An 18,073-nucleotide genomic window follows, 5' to 3' on the forward strand; every position below is an offset into this window, starting at 1 on the left:
TATTACTATCGATACCCAGATCAATACTATGACTATTTTTGTTGGTTCTAAGCCTAGGGATGTGGTTGATGGGAGGGATGACTCTTAGGATTTAAATATTTTCTTTCTTCACACTGCTAAGCTTAAAGAAAAGACTTCTCTTTAGGGTGATTCTTGGTTGAATAATGAAATAATGGTTCTCAAGAAGAAAATGGGGGGTTATGCAGAAAGATGTTGAATACACTAAGAGAACTTAGATGGAAGTGCAAATTGGTAACATCCCTAAAAAGCTTAAAGAATATGAGTAGAAGCTTCGTTACTTTATAAAGGAAAGTGGTCAAAAAATGAAACAGGTCACTTCTAGTCTGTGTGTTGTAGCGGCTAGTCTGGGTAAGAAGAATAATGAGGAGATAATGTCTCCTGGTAATGTAGGGATGGGGAATCCAGGAGGACCTAGTAAGAGAACTAGGCAGAGCACAAGGAAAAAGGTTGCTAAGGCTCTTGAGGCTCCTGTTCTTAATATGGTTGACATAATCTAGAGTATTGCATAAGTAGGTAAAGAGATGGCAAGCATTATCAAAGAGCTGTTGTAGGTGCTAGCTACGGAGCGGGTGTGCTGGTTGCTAGTCTAGGCAGTTTTTCTAGTTTTTACTTTTTGCTTTCCAACTTGTTTAAACTCTAGGTTCCATGTCCTTGTAAAACCTGGTTGCTTTTTATGGTTTAAACTTTTGGTTTCAAGTCCTTATAAAACCTAGTTTTGATGTTTTAAACTTTAGGTTTCAGGTCCTTGTAAAACTTGGTGGTGCTTTAATGTTTATCTTTTTAGTTTTTTGTAAAGGGTTTCAGGTCCCTTCAAAACTTGCTTTTACTGTAATCTAAAACAAAACTAACTATATTGTTCTACTCTCTAATTTAACCCTAAGCTTAAGGACGTCTCCAGATCAAGCTTCCTAGCTCATAGCTACCACTTTGACTTCCTGAGAGGGCACCCCTTAAGATTATTCTTGGATGGGACATCTTCTATCCAAGGCCAATCACATATGCATATGTTGACATCATCTGAATATTCTAACACATGGAGATTATCCATTTATTCTTGGCCATGGTAGTCAAACAAAGATCTTAACATTATGCATACCCCATGCTTCAAGTCTCATTAATCTCCATGGTGTTAACCCCATGAGCTAACACAATATTATCCACAATTATGATTCATTAATATAAATAAATTCATAAATATAATAAAATAAATATAATCCATACATATACCTTTCTTACCTTCTTCTTTTCTTGGTCCATGTGGCTCTATTCTTAGTCGATCCTTTAATAAATTATTCCTTCTAGATTATCTCAACTCTATATTTAGTTTCTAAAATTCTTCCTTTTATAATTAGAAGGAAAAAATTAAATATACTTTTTTTGTTTCTTCTTTTCCAAGAGTCACAACCTTTTATAATACAAATCCTTTGAAAAGTCACAACACTTCATAGTTATAATCCTTTCAAAAAGTCACAACACTTCATAACTAAAATCTTTTGAAAAAGTTCCAATTCTTTATAATTACAATATTTTTGAAGAGTCTCAGTTATTCATAATTATGACCCTTTCGAAGGTTCACATCCTTTCAATATTATTGATACCCTTTCAACAAGTCACTTTCTTATTTTCTTCATATTACTTTACTCTTCCATTTTTCCTTTTTGAACTCCTATCTTCCCCTCTTCTTTTTCCCTCACTCTAAAATAAACTCTCCTCCCTTTTATATCTTAATTTTAAGGAGTCACGTCTATTTGTTAAACATATCTTGACTTCTCATTAGACTTAGTTAATTTATATTATTCTATGTTATATTATTTATTTACTTACTTATTTGTGTTTATTATTATTTGTTATTAAAGTCTATTTAGAAAGTTAACATACTTTCTACAATATTGTCTCTTGTATTTAATTTTATTTCTTTATTTACTCATTGAAATTTTATTATTTTAAAATTATTTAAAATATCATACTAGATATTATTTCATTGATAATATAGAGTAAATTATTATTATTTTTTATTTTTTATATTTTAGTATTAGTTTTAATATAACTTTATTATCATTATTTATTTAATAATATTGTATTATCTAATTATTATTAAAACTTCGTCTTAAAATGGGGATATGACAGAGGTACAAGGTTGTCAAACTCCCAAAATGTGAAGTAGTTGAGACTTATTCCCTTTTTTTTTCACATTTCACCTCATACATTTTGGTGAACCCAACACATTTTCCCTCCTTTATTTAATTTTGAAGTTAGATTCCTTCTTTGTGTATCTAGACCTACTTAGTTTTCTATTTTGGTATTTAGATATTCTTTTTCATTTATATATAGATTGCATTTCATACATTCACATTGTGAAAAAAATTAAAAATCATCTCGTCATTGCATTTCCCTTAAATGGGCTTGTTATCTTTATTTTCAAGTTCTCTTCATGATCTATCAAATATTACATTTAAAGCATATGATGACACTTCAATGTGTTCTTTCATTTAGGCTCATATTTTTAAAGATGACATTGATCAACCTTTAGTAGTTTATGATGTTCCAACCTTCATAATGCCACTATTTCGGTTGAGCCTCTAGATGATAATGTTGATTACCCTCTTCCCCATGAAAAATATTTTAGCATGAATGTTGATGGTATTTTTATGGGGGAGTATATTAGCATTTTTGGAAATATGATTGAGTTCTTATGTGTTGTATTTATGGCAGAGTTTGTCATTGATGTCAACATATATACTATTCTATAAAGATTACCAGAGTTGTAAAGGAAGATGCATTCAACATAATCATAAGATTATGAGTTGGGTTCTATGCACTTAAGGAAATATTTAGAGATGTGTACAGATGCTATAGTTGTGAGTGCAAAAATAGATATGAAGATATGTTAAAGCTATGCTATTTTTTGTAGAGTTAGCTTTATGATAGCGTGTTTGGAAAATGGGTACTAGTAAATTGGTTGTATCTTTTAGAAAATAAATAATTTGGTTACGTAATCTTAGAGGGTGGTCTGAGACATGTTCAGGATGCTATGTTCTAGATAGTGAAATCATATATATGCAGTTTGAGATGACTTATGAAGTCTATTTAATGTGTATTTTCCTATGAAGTAACTTGCTAAAATCATTATGGAAATATTAATTCTAATATAAAATGTAATTATAATATCTTTTTGATGTCCTATATTATCCATTGTAAATTAGGAAAGAATCAAGGATGACTCAATACTTGTTTTAGGACTTGGTATAAAGGAAAGAGTATTTCCTTGTGGTAAATAATCATATGTGGTCGTATGTATTGTGATATATGTTATGTGATAATTTGGATGCAGATTATGAGCAAAGATTAATGTTGAGGATGTATTGTGAGCTTCAAAGGAATAGTATTGACAAAGGAGTTTTTGTTTAGTCAACTCTAAAATTGAATACGATTATCCTAATGAAGATAGTCTTAGGATTTTTGGATAGTGGGTTCAATTGTCCTCCTTTAAGTCCCTAACAAGGTTGTCACAACTCCTAACAGGATTGGAATCTCCTAATATGGATTCAAATTCCCCTAACAAGAACTCTACATACAGATTATATTTCATTGGCTCCTAACATAGTCCATTCTTTCACAAGGAACTTTTATATTAGTGCATCATCTTGTTGGAATATTTCCATTGGGGTTTTCCCTTGCTCAAGGGTGTCCCTAGCTAACATACTCGATAGTATTGTGCATGGTTATCTTTCTATGGTTGTTACATCTATCATTTACATGTTTCAAAATTAATTATAAGAATTTGGTATAGCTTTGATACCATGTAAGAATCTACTTCGAGCTCTTATACAATGTAAGAATTTTCTTAAGGCAAGAATGAAATGCCAAGATCAAGAACCACAAAAGATAGCACAAGAGAGACAACAGATGATCAAATGAGAATGTTTTAATTAGAAAATTGGATGAATACATTATCAAAGTGCCTTGTATATAAACACAATCAAGATGACTAGGAGTCATGCAAGAGATAAGCATAACAACTAAGAATATATCCAACAAGAGTGGATTATCCTCTGTTGTGTATGAATGTATGTGCAAAAATGAGAGGATAAGAATAAAAAGGTGTGTCTCATAAAGATATGTGTGAGACAACATGTGCTCAATTAGAGTGCAAACTATCGTGTTATCTACATGAAAAATCATATGAATATGCAAACTCCTAGGTGTCTATATGACAACTAATATGAAAATACATTAACCTAAGTAAACTTAATTAAATTGTAAATAGTAAATATTTATTTACACTAACACCCCCCCAAGTGCAACTTAGGAGAGTGCACTTAAGCTTACAAAAGCTAGATGATGAGTCCCGACTACTAGGCCATGTTAGGTGCCCATGTATAATATGCAAGTACAAAAGATATGCAATGCAATCTCTCATAAAGTGGAGAAAGAGGGAAAACCAACATCCAAAAAGAGAGATAATTACAATAAGAGAACATGATAGAGAAGAACTCTTGTGAGGAAAGAATCCCCCCATAAGAGAGAAGAAGAGGAAGAGAGACCAACTAGCCTCCCCTCAATGTAGAATGTACACCTATGGTAGATGCTCTAGGCTCAATGTAGAAACTATGCCATGAGTGTAGAATAACATTCCCCCACTTACGAAGAAAAAAAATCAAAGGTGTGTCAATAAAGCATCCCCAATCTGTAGGAAGAAACCTCAAAATGTATGGAATCTCTTAAACCTACTTAAGTGTCCCCATGTAAATACTAAAAGGTGCCTCCTCCAAATCATGTGTACTATGCCACTATGCTAAAAAAGAAAATTCAGGATCAACTAAGGATGGATGTAGAACATGAATCAAATACTCAAGTGTCTCCTTTGAAGAGAAAGTGACTTCCTCCAACTGATGTATCAAAGGATCTACATGTCAACCTTGAAAGATCGATCAAGTAGAGAATAAAGAAGAGGGTCAACATGGTCCCTCACAACAATTGAAAAAGGATCATCTTCACCAAAGAGAAGATTAATATTGTCAATAGTGTGTCCCAAATATGAAATGTAGGACTTCATAAATAAACTAGAAATGTCTATCAAATAGTCATCCCATGGAACCAAGTCTACAAGACAATGAATATCCAGCTGCACTACATCACATGAATCTATGAATGTGTGAATACACACATCATTAGGAGCAACAATAGATGCAATATTAGTAGGAGGACAAGAAATAAATGGCTCAAGAACACGATCACATGTGAGAATATCCAAGTTCAAGTAGCCAAAGTCCTTTCCAAAGTTTGAAACATCACTGGAAGTGTGATCAAAATCTGTTAAAGAATTTACTAAGAAATCATTGTCATCATCATGATAAATTTTTGAGAAGTAGTATAGCCGAGATGCATGATAAAACACCCTTGTAGCAATGATTTGTCTAGTCCCCAAGTCTTTGATACAAATTGAATTAGGTGTGAATTCTACAGTCCTCCTTGTATCCCCATGAGTGAGCTAATAGATGAAAAGAAGATTATAACTTAGGTGAGGTGTACAAAACACATCTTTGAAGTATCCCTCCACCTTATCAATAGTTACTTTCTCAATCACATTCATATAAGTATGATTTTCCATCAAAATAGGTGGAGTGTGATAAGGATAAAATGATGTAAACATTGACTATGAAGATGTCATATGATGAGAAGCCCCTGAATCTAGAATCCATTTCCCTAAATCTTACCTTAAAGTAGCAACCAACGCTTGACCTTTTTCCATGTGATCCTTTCCTTTATAAAAATATAAATGTGAAGAAGAGGATGAAGTATTCATTTTTGAAGGTAGAGTAATTTGGTTCTTCTTAAGAAGATTCTCAAGTTCACCAATTTACTTATTGTAACAGTGATCTTCTTCATGCGCATTCTTCTTGCAATATGCACAAGTAAGAAACTCCTTCTTGGATGATTTCCCCTTATTGTAGGAGTTGCCTTGTGGTGAGGAGGTTGAGTTTTCTTTCTCTTGTTGCAAATTTTGTTGCAATGATTTATGCTTCTTATTAGACCTTTTTCCTTGATTCCCTTTACTATCCACCAAATCTTTAGACTTTGAAGACTTAAGAATCCCCATGCTCATCAAGTTTGATTGCTATACCATCAAAATCTCTATAAAGGAAATGAAGGCATGGTGTAGGAAGAACCTAAGGTTAACTTATGAGTCTTGACGTTGGGAACAAATGGTGCATACTCTAGAGGAATTTTTCTCATCAAACTATGGATCAATTTTTCATCCTCTATGGTAATTTTGTAATCCTTAACCACTGACCTTAGCTCATGTACCTTGTTGATGTAGTCTTGAGTTATGTCAAATTCCTTAGGATCTAATGACATGAGATTTTCATCAAGTTCAAAACCCCTAGCTTTGTCTACTTTTTCATACAAGCTAGCAAACTTATCCCATGCTTCCTTTACTATTTTACAATTGTCAATATGGAATCTAAGATCATCATGTACATACTTCCTCAAATTGCCAATAACAACCTTGTTATTATGATTCCATTCATTTAGTTTATCAGGATTATATGGTGCAACCATGGTTCCATCAATGTAATCATTTAAACCCTTTCCATCATTTTACTCCATGTTCTAATTTTCCATGTAGAATAATTATGTGGAGTTAAAACTAGGAATCTAGGAGAACCCATGATGCAAAATGAAAGAACATGAGAGAAAGAGAAGAACAAACACTCAAGACACGTCCCAAATCACTCAATCAAATAACCCCACCAAAATGGATGATTTTGACACTTTATACTTAGTGCATGAACAATTTCCACTTGTCAAAATGAACCAAAGTGGACTTCTAATTTTGATGGTTACAACAACAAATATGAATCTATATCAAACTCAACAAGATAAGACACAAGATGTCTCAAGGATCTAATTAATTACAAGTGTAAAAATAGGTGAAAAAAGAACAAATTTTAAAAGTAATATGTCCACTCAAAATTACTCCAAACTGATACCAGATCTGGAAAGTAGACAAAAAATTATGCACTTTCAAAAAAATAGCACTTGAATATGTGTGCATATGAGCAAAGTATTTAGAGTTGCAAAAATTAGGATTTGAAATTTAAAAAAAAACCATAAAAAAAGATTTAAAAAACCTACATCAATGTGTAGATCATGAAATTCTACCCCAAAACAAAAAAAATTGCTCAAAAAAAAGAGTCCAGATGAGTGAGATATTGTTGTTTGAAAATTACCTCTACAATTATTTTTCCTGAATCACCTCTGTCGCACCTCCAAAAATCAAATGACTCTAGGTTTTATCTCAGATGTTCAATTTTGATGAAACAAAAGTCAATTTAGGGGTTTCTTGACCTTCTAAATGTGATGCCAACATCTAATTTGTACTAGCAAGTTCCAATCTTGACCTGCACAAAAAAATATATTCTCTAATGACTATGCAATGAATACTCATTCAACTCTAATACCATTTAAGAATTTGCTTTAAGATCTTATATAATGTTAAAAAATTCCTAAGGTAAGAATGAAATTCCAAGATCAAGAAGCACAAAATATAGCACAAGAGAGATAATAGATGATCAAATGAGAATGGATTAATCACATAATTGGATGAATACATCATAGAAGTGTCTTGTATATAAAGGTAATCAAGATGACTAGGAGTGATGAAAGATATAAGCGTAATAACTAAGCATATGTCTACCAAGAGTGGATTATCCTCCATTGTGCATGAATGTGTGTGCAACAATGAGATGATAAGAATACAAAGGTGTATCTCATAAAAAGAGGTGTGAGACAACATGTGCTTAATTGGAGTGCAAACTATTGTGTTATCTACATGAAAAATCATATGCATATGTAAAATCCTAGGTGTCTACATGACAACTAATATGAAAATGTATTAACCTATGCAATCTTAAGTAAAGTGTAAATAGTAAATACTTATTTACACCAACATTAATAAAGATATCAAGAGTTGTTTTAAATGAATAACTAATTCAACCCCCTACCCCCTATAGTTATTTTGGTGGACTTTACACCAATTGATATTAGAACATTGGGTCCTTAAAGAAAAAGTTTAACAGCTTAAGGACATCCGTGGCTTATTTTAGGAAAGAAAGTTTGATGTTCGATGGAATTCAATATGATAGTTGGAAATAAGAGGAAAAAAAGATAGATGAAGGTAAGAGAGATTCAGTTTGTTGGACTTGCAAAAAATTTGGTCATTTTTCATCTAGTTGTCCTAAAAGAGAGAAGAAGATAAAGCCTAGAAAGCCTTATAAGCCAACATTTACACAAGATTGCTTCTATGTTGACGAGGATGATGAATTCATTTTTTAAGATGGTAGATTTCCTAGATGATAGTGATGATAAAGTTGATGAAGAAGAGATAATAGAAGAGAAAGCCTTAGTAACTATTGTTGAAAGTGCTAATGTAAGAGTTGATGAAAAGTTTAGAATTCGAGAAAGGATACTTGATTATGATTCTAATGGAGAGACTAATCAACGGACTGATAATCAAAATGTTGAGTAGGAATTATTTTATGAAACTAAAACTAATTTACAGACTGGATTAAAAAGACAAGAATAGAGAGAATAATCAAGATTTGAACCTAAAGCATAAATCAAAATTAAATAAGTGACACCTAACATAAATGTGGCAAAGCATCACCTTGCAAAACTATTGAAAGTGTGAAAAAATGAGTTATGACAAAAAAAAAGGCTAGTAAAGAATTATGTTTGATATCTCAAGGTAAGCCTAAGAATGTTGATAAAGCTTGTAAAGATGACTTTTGGATAAAAGCTATGAAAGGCAAACTAGAACATACTGAAAAGGACAAGACATGGGAATTGATTCCTAGACCTAAAGATAGGAATGCTGTTGGAACTAAATGGGTATTTAGAAACCAGATTAATGAACAAGGTGAAGTTATGAGAAATAAAGAAGACTAGTTTATAAAGGATATTCTAAGTAAGAGGTAATTTATTTTGAAGAAACTTTTGCACATGTTGCTAGATTAGAGGTAGAAAGAATATTTTTGACATATGCAACTAATAAGAACTTCAAAGTTTATCAAATGGATGTTAAGTCAGGTTTTTTGAATGGAGAACTTGAAGAAGAGGTATAGATTAAACAACCTAATGGTTTCCATTTGATATATAAAAAATCTATGGTTTACAAATTGAAGAAATCATTGTATGGATTAAAGAAAATAACTAGATCCTGGCATGGAAGATTAGCTAAACACTTGAAAAATTTTAGATTTGTGAAATGACATGTTGATAGTAATTTATACTTGATAAATAATGAATATGGTTTATTGATTTTTCTGAGATCTATGGATGATATTATTTTTGAAGGTAATGATGAAGCAATCAAGACATTTTCAGAAGAGATGAAGAGAGAATTTAAGATGAGTATGATTGGAGAAATGAAATACTTCTTGGGATTTTATATTGTGCAGAGTAAAGATGACATTTTCATATCACAAGCTAAGTATTAGATATTTGTTGAAGATATTTGGAACCTGTTGGAACACCCATGGTACATAACTGGATGTAAGTTATCTAGTAAAGATGAACCCCCTAGTGCAGAATAGAAAAACACAAATATATGATTAGTGGATTGTAGTATTTGACACATACTAGACCTTATATAGTTGATTCAATTAGAATTGTGTCACTATTTTAAGTAGATCCTAAAGAGACACACCTTGCAATTGTAAAAGAATTTTCAACTTCTTGAAAGGAACATTTGATTATGGTTCATGGTATGATAGATCACATAATTTCACATTGTGCACATACACTGATGCTGATTGGGCAGGAAGTGTGAATGACAGAAAGAGCACCAGTGGTGGAACATTCTTTATGGGAGGAAGATTGGTTTCTTGGCTAAGCAAGAAACAAGATTGCATTTCATAGAATACAACATAGGTAGAATATGTAGCAACAATAAATAATTGTATTTAGATTATTTGGATGAATCTAATGTTGAAGGACATTGGAATTGAGTTTAATGATCGTATTATAATACATTGTAAAAACACAAGTACAATGAGTATGTCAAAGAATCTAGTTTTAAATTCAAAGACAAAGCACACATCAATTAAATATCACTTTTTGAGAGAAAAGGTAGTAGAGAAAGAGATTAGATTGGAATATGTTAGTGAAAACAAGCAGATAGTAGATATATTTACAAAACCTTTGGCTAAGGATACATTTGAGTATTTGAGAGGTATGCTTGGGGTCATGCCAGAACCTACTTTAGAATAGTTGATGCAAAGATTACACCAGTCTAGTATGGTTGGAGCGCTATTTTTTTATCTAGATTGGATGTTTGATGCTTCTCCTATGGGAAGTATCTGTGCTTGAGTTAACTCATTGAGGACTCTTCACATTGTTATTTGATAATGTTTTTGGATACTTTGTTGAGATATTTTTTGCAAATTATTTTGGAAATGATTGAACTTAGAGAATCGACATAATGATGCATTTTTCATTGAAATCAATGGGAAAGAGAGTAGTATATAAATAAAAAAATTTATGAAAGAGAGATACACATTGATTGATATCAATAGGGGAAGAAGATTTGGGAGAGAATATTAATGTTTATGTATGGGGGAGAGTAACACCTTCTTCATATTGGTTATTTGATATACTATGTGGTTGTTATTAGAATGTGAAAAGCTTTTTACAACCTATCTAAGAGAGTAATGTATGTTTACATTCATAAGCAATATGAATGGGGGAGTAAAAGAAAATAAGGAAGAAATATATTTGGTACTCATGATACTTAGATTTTTTTTTTATCTATGTTGCCATCAATGCCAAATGGGGGTATTGTTAGCATGAATGTTGATGGTATTCCTATGGGGGAGTATGATAGAATTGTTGGAAATATGGTTGAGTGCTTATGTGTTACATTCATGATAGAGTTTATCATTAATGTCAACATATATACTATTCTATAAAGATTACCAAATTTGTAGAGGAAGATGTGTTCAATGCACTATGAGGATTATGAGTTGGGTTTTGCACACTTACAGAGATATTCAAAGATTTGTATAGATGCTATAGTTGTGAGCACAAAGAGAGATACAAAGATATGCTAGAGTTATGTGATCTTTTCTTGAGGTATTTTTCAAATAGAGTTTCTAGAAAATGATTACTGGTAAATTGGTTGTATTTTTTGGCAGAGATATAATTCGACTAAGCAAGCTTAGAGGATGGTCTAAAACATGTTTAGATGCTCCATTCAACATGTTTTTTCCTGTGAGCTTACTATTGATAAAATTCTTATGGAAATGTTAATTGTAATATAACATGTAATTATAATATCTTATTGATGTCCTATATTATTCATTGTAAACTGGGAAAGCCACAAAGCTGACTTAATACTTGTTTTAGGACTTAGTGTAAGGGAAAGATTGTGTCCTTATGGTGAATAATCATATGCAATCATATGTATTGTGATATCTATTATGCAAACTTTTGGATACAAATTATGAGAAGAGATTGATGTTGAGGATGTACTATGAGCTTCAAAGAAACCATATTGGCAAAGGAGTTTTTGTTCAGTCAGTTATAAACTTGGATAAGATTATCTTGAAGATTTTTTAGTGAAGATAGTATGAGGCTATTTGGACAAAGAGTTCAATTTTTCTTCTTTCAACTCATAATTGGCACAACTCCTAATAGGGTTGGAATCTCCTTATAGGGATTCAAAGTCTCCTAACAGGGACTCTATGTACTAATTGTATTTCAATGGCTTCTAACATAGTTCATCCTTACACAAGGAACTTTTATATTAGTACATAATCTTATGAGCATCATTTCGATCAAGGGCTTCCCTAGTGTTGGTGTTTTTACACTACTAAGCAAAAAAATACTTAATACCAAGATGGTGAAGATCACAATAACCTAAGGATTAGGTACTTCCTATAAAAAACTATATGTTCTTCATATCTGGACCCAACTTCAAAAAAATCATGGAAGATTTTCTACTCTTTTGGCTCTGCAAAACCAAGGTGGGTGCACCTGAGGGATAAAAAGATTTACAACTTGATACTACATTCACATTTCATTCATTTCATGAAATTTTATAACAATATTCATCCCTTACAATAGATTGGTCACAATTCTTCTTAGATCTACAAATAATTCTAGGCAATAGTATCTAACTAAGACTCAAAGGTTAAATGTAAACAAGTATTGACCAGCTATGTGTAGTGCCTGCCCCTAGATCACATTTTCTGTTATCATTGTCAAATTCCTTAGGTTGATTTTGTGCATTGATTGGTTTAGAGATACTAGATTTACAATACTATGATATTATTTCATGACTTTGATTACAAATGTATCAATTATTATTGCTTAGTTGATTTCATTCATGTGTTCTTAATGATATTTTGATGATCCTAGTTAGTAAATGTGGTTTCTTTTGTAACAATGTTAACATGATGTCTTTAGTGATGATTATGTTGTATTGATAGAGATGCATTATTATATGTATGCATTTGATGTTAGACTTGTGATTTTTACGATACTTACCCCATACTTGCATGTGTATGGTGCGCGTGTTTATTTTATCTTTTTGTTTGAAGTGTTTGATGTGGTTAAGGGAGGGAGTCATAGTCACCTGCTAGTCGGGATCTACACGATGAACCACTCCCCGCTATTGTCTATTTAGTTTAGATATATTATATACATGTACATGCTCGTCTTTTATGCAGGATGCAGGTACCGGGCATCGACTTCCCTGAATTGCTAGGATGAGCATGCCCTATTACAAATACTCAAATGGTGAGAATGGGAAGATAATGATCAGGTCCAATCCTAGCCATAGCCTAAAATACTTGTCCTGCAAGGAGGACTCGTAACAGACTGTCTACCCTTTTTAAACCCGTGAGTATTTTGTGCGTATGTTGTTTTTGTGAGTCTTTGGTGAATTTTTTGTTAATTAAGTCTAATTAAAAGATTAAATTAATAATTTAATTTAATGGAAAATTATTATGACATTTTGAATATTCAATTATATTTAATTAATTGAGAAATTAATTAAATATAAAGAATTGAATTTGAAGATAAAAGTTTTAAGAATAAATTTAGAACATGATAATATTTAATTTAATAATAATATATTTAGAGTTCATTTTTAAATAAATGCTAAATATTATTGTTATTTAAGTTAATAAATATTTTATCAATTAAGTTTCTAAAAATGAAATTAAAAGTGAAAAGATATTTAATTATCATAAAGATTATAGTTCGCATGAATTATGCATGAGTTGAAAATAAAAGAAATTAATTGAAAAGATTAAACATGTGAAATTAATAAAGATATTTAATCGCATTAAGTGTGCATGAGATTTATAAATTATAAATTGATTTAAAATAGAAGTCAAGTGGAAAATTAAATAAAGTAATTTAATAATTCACTTAACGTACATGAAAGGAATAATAAAAGAATATTTTAAATTAAAAAGAAAATTAATTGTGCATAAATGAATTAATTAAATAAAATAATTGTAATTTAGAGTTGTGGAGACAGAAACCCTAAAAGGTAATTAGATTCTATATTAGAGGGTTTCGGGTCATTATTGGGGACACAAGTTTTTCAAACACAAGTTTTTCAGACATAGGTTTCAGGGAACACACTTTTGGAAAGGGGAACAAAGAAATCTTTGGAAGCTTTGAAGGGTTTGGATTAGCAAGGGTTTCACCAAATTGTTAGCATCAGATCGAGGTAGGGTTTGAAAGCCCATAAATGTATTTCAAATTGGAAAATATCTGTTTGCTCCGTGTTTGATTGAGTGGTTGAAATTATGTTTGTCGTCTTGATTGTTTTCTAGATCTGATTGATTGTAATTAGTCTCTCATTATTTTGTAAAAGAAAATTTAAAGAGAAAATGAAATTGGTTATCTTGATTAAAGAACTTATTGTATTTAATTTGGGTGGGTCTTGAAGTTAAAAAGATATTTAAGAATTTAAAATAAAAATAAAAATTCGATTGATTGTTCAAATTTTCTTTATTAGATTAATATTAAAAATTATTATTTAAAAATAAAATAGATGTTCTATTTAAATTCAAAAAGGAGAATTGGTTTAGTAGCTTAAAATTTATGAAAAAAAAAATTTAAAATAATATATATTTTATTACAATTGAAGGGGTTCAATTTTAAAATAATAATAATTTAAGCTAGAAAATGGATTGGTTAAACATATTTATCCTATCAAACTAATATTGTAAATATTGTTAAAATATATATATATATTAAAATTATACATTTATGAGAGAGTTGGATTGTTTATTTAATTAAACAAAATTACTTTATATATATATATAACTTATTTGGGAAAATGCTTTTTTTTAAAAGTTAAAAATAAAATAAAATAAAATAAAATTAAAACAATATAAACCTACCCCAACTTACCTCTTACTTGGTGGTTTGTATGCTGTACTGCGTACTGCAATTTCGCAGTACCTGCGACGTACTTAATACAGTCGCATGGCTTGAAAAGCCTGCGACAACCTTTTTATGGTTGACCGCATGGCTATATAAAGCCAGCGGCTTTATAATACAAAGTCCTATGTTTATAAATTTTTTATTATTATTATCGTTTTATTAAATTTTAATTAAATTAAACTTTTAAATTATTACATTTATAATATATTAATTTTAAATTATTAAATGTAAATTATACCAAATTTAAATTGTTAAATTTAAATCATATTAAAAAAAAAATTGTAAACTATTAAATTTAAACTATATTAAATTTAAATTATCAAGTTTAGATTATATTAAATTTAAATTATTAAGTTTAGATTTTATTGAATTTAAATTATTATTGTTAATAAATTTATTGATAAATTTTATTAGCATATAATAATTTAGCAATTTAATTAATGATAGTAATGTGGTTATTACTTTATTTTAGTAGAATCTGAGTATGTTAAATAATGGAAATTATTTAAGAAGATATGAAATGATTTTTATTAAATGACTGGAACCCTTTGTTTTCCACGTGCTTAATTGGGGCTTGTGGTGTTTTTTGTTTCTTCCTTCTTCATGACAATTTTATTGAGTTACCTTTAGCGGGCCAACCTGGTGTACACCAGAGGCTTTTGTGATTCTTTTATGATGTTTATTTGTTCTGGATGTTGAAATGGGCTTATGTTTTAAGCTGGAAATTACATTTATGAGATATGCTTTGTGGAACAGTTATGTTTACTTGGGTTGGGAGAACCAGCTTACTATCAAGTTTCCTGTTAAGGAACCGAATTTGATCTTTATAAGTGTTGTGGTATGGGACACAACTGTGGAATTATGTGCTTAGGAGAGGTTGTCTAGGTACATGACTTCAGGAGTGGCTTGCATAGGGGTTCGAGACCCAAAGTGGTCAGTACCAGGGTAACCTAATGCAAGTTATGTAATAAGTGATAATCTAGTAATTAAAATTTATGGGGGGAAACACACTAAAAAGATAAGTTAGAGATTTTTGATCTACCCATGCCTTGAGTGCTTGTATAGACTAAGGATGAGAATGGGATGAGTGCCTCGTCTTCTTGAGAGGGCTTTCTAGTTTCCATATGTGTGATGTTGAGGGTCCGAGGTTCAGAGTAACTAATCTAGGGTAACTCAACGCTTGAGGGTCCGGGGTCTATTAAAAGATCAGTCCAGGGTAACTCAAGCAACCATGTGATGACACTCCCTAGTATGTAGCCTGAGTCTCTTCTATAGATTTTGTGTATCTCTGGTGGTGTACTTATTATTGATGGTGTATTTATTATTGGATGTGTTTATTATGGTTATTTACTTTCATTGATGAGGATTGGTGATTCATGGATGTTGTACTTTTGACATGTGGCTTTTGACTTGAGGTGATTATCTTTCGTTGACTTTATCTTATGATCTTGGTATTTGGTTTACACTTGGTTTGTGAATGATGTTTGGTTATGAGGTGTTGGTATTGGATTGAGTGGTCTTACTTTTGGATTATTTTATCTTCTTGAGTAGCATGTGTTACCTTTGAGGTAGTTTTGGCTATTAGGGGTACCTTGCCTAGGAATGTTTTATGTTTGATAGCCGTATGAGGATTGTTCATTATCTTCCCTGCACGGTGGGAGTGGAAGCCTGACTAGGTAACCATGCGGTCGGGAGGTAGTGTCTTCTTACCATTTGGGTCCCCCTTCACATTGCCAGCTGTTGGATGTTCGTTGCAGAAGATGTACCTTTATCATTCTTATTTCTTATCTTGGAGACTTCTTTTCAGATGATGTATATATGTTATCATGTATTCTGATTTATTGTATCTATTTTCACCTACCCTGCGACATGTGCAGTGGATGTTATTGATTGGATGTACTTTCATTGTATTTTTTATACTTATGCATTTGCTTATGCGAATGTGTATCTGTTATTCCTTTATGATCTTGAGACATTGTACTTGGAACTTAAACTAATTAATTTAAAATTATTAAATGTGACTCAACCTAAAGGAATCCTTGAGGAATTGAAACTGTATCTGTAATTGCAAATGTGTATTTGATATGTATGTTCTTATTACTTCCGCATTAATGTTATCTTGATGTTGTTTAAACTTCAAAAAAAAAATAGTTCAGTAAACATTGTAACATGTTAGGTTTAATTCTCTTGGGTTCCCGAGCGGGGCGTTACATATGGTATCAGAGCCTGAGTTTCAACATTGGGAACTCTGGGCATTATGCGCGCCATCACTTGAGCAATTAGTAAACTTACAATGTATTTAAATGACAAACTTATATTGACATGATACAAATTCTGAAACCAAACTGTTGAACAAAAAACTTTGAAATGATACAAATTTTGAACATGGAACTAGAAAACTTATAAAACTTTTTGGATTATTGCTTTATGTCAGTAAGTTGTGACCCTATGGTTATGATGGATTCTTAGATGTCGTTGTTGTGTTTGGGTGTTGTAGGAGAGATGACTTCTGGTTCTAGATCCATTACTAGGGGTCGTAGCTCAAGACGTGGTAGAAGTCATGGGAGAGTTAGTCCTCGTATTCCTTCCTTGGTCCATTCAGGAGACCCTATTCAGGAAGAGGCTAGAGAGGATGATAGTGTTAAGCAACACGTTGAGACTGAAGGATCGGTCACTAGAGACTTGGTCAAGGAGATCCTAGCATGCCTACTAGTGCAGGATAGAGCTCATAATTCAGAGCATGGAGATAGAGATAGGTCCATGAATCCTAGAGGGGGGAACCTAGAGAGCATAAGGCGGTCTAGCCAGTCCATCCAGATGAAGGACCTATTACGGGTCAAGATCAAACCTTTTAATGGAGAAGGTACTGGATGTGATGCTGAGAATTGGTTGATTGCACTAGATAGATGTTTTTCCATGCAAGACTTTGACTTCAACGTCAAAGCAAGATATGCCATTACCCACTTAGAGCTCTTTGCAGTGATTTGGTGGAATATGGAGGAGAAGAAACTTGGGATAAATATGCAGACTATCACATGGGAGTTGTTCCACGAACACTTTCATGAGCGATTTCTATCAGAGCAGTGGCAACTTTAGAGGGCAGATGAGTTTCATGATTTGAGACAGGGTACCAAGACTGTGGTGGAGTATGAGCATAAGTTCTTCGAGCTTATGTCTTATGCAGGAGTTAGTGATAGTTCACCATTGATGGTCCAACATTTCATTAGAGGACTTAATGCTAACATCATTGGGGGTGTTAAGGTTTTCCAACCTAAGACCCTTAAGGATGCAATATTGCAAGCTACTTTGGTTGAGATGAGTGTGATTTCAGGTCAAGGTGGTCTGCTAGGTGTTCAGGCTAGAGGGGCACTTTATTCAGGAGCATTGAGGGATAACCAGTCTCAAGGGGCTGGAAGTTCTAGAAATTCTCCTAACTTCTCTAAAGGTAATCAACAGAAGCCGAGAAGGAAGTTCTTCCATGGTAACAGTGGTGGTTCACAGTCAGGGAACTATCGCAACTGGAAGCATAGTATGCGCAACAGGTTGGATCGAGTTCCTCGGGCTCTCAGCGAGGATGCTAGTG

The sequence above is a fragment of the Cupressus sempervirens genome, chromosome 4 (assembly GCF_028749045.1).
Source record: "Cupressus sempervirens isolate cs-2001-9-10 chromosome 4, ASM2874904v1, whole genome shotgun sequence".
In the NCBI taxonomy this organism is placed as follows: domain Eukaryota; kingdom Viridiplantae; phylum Streptophyta; class Pinopsida; order Cupressales; family Cupressaceae; genus Cupressus; species Cupressus sempervirens.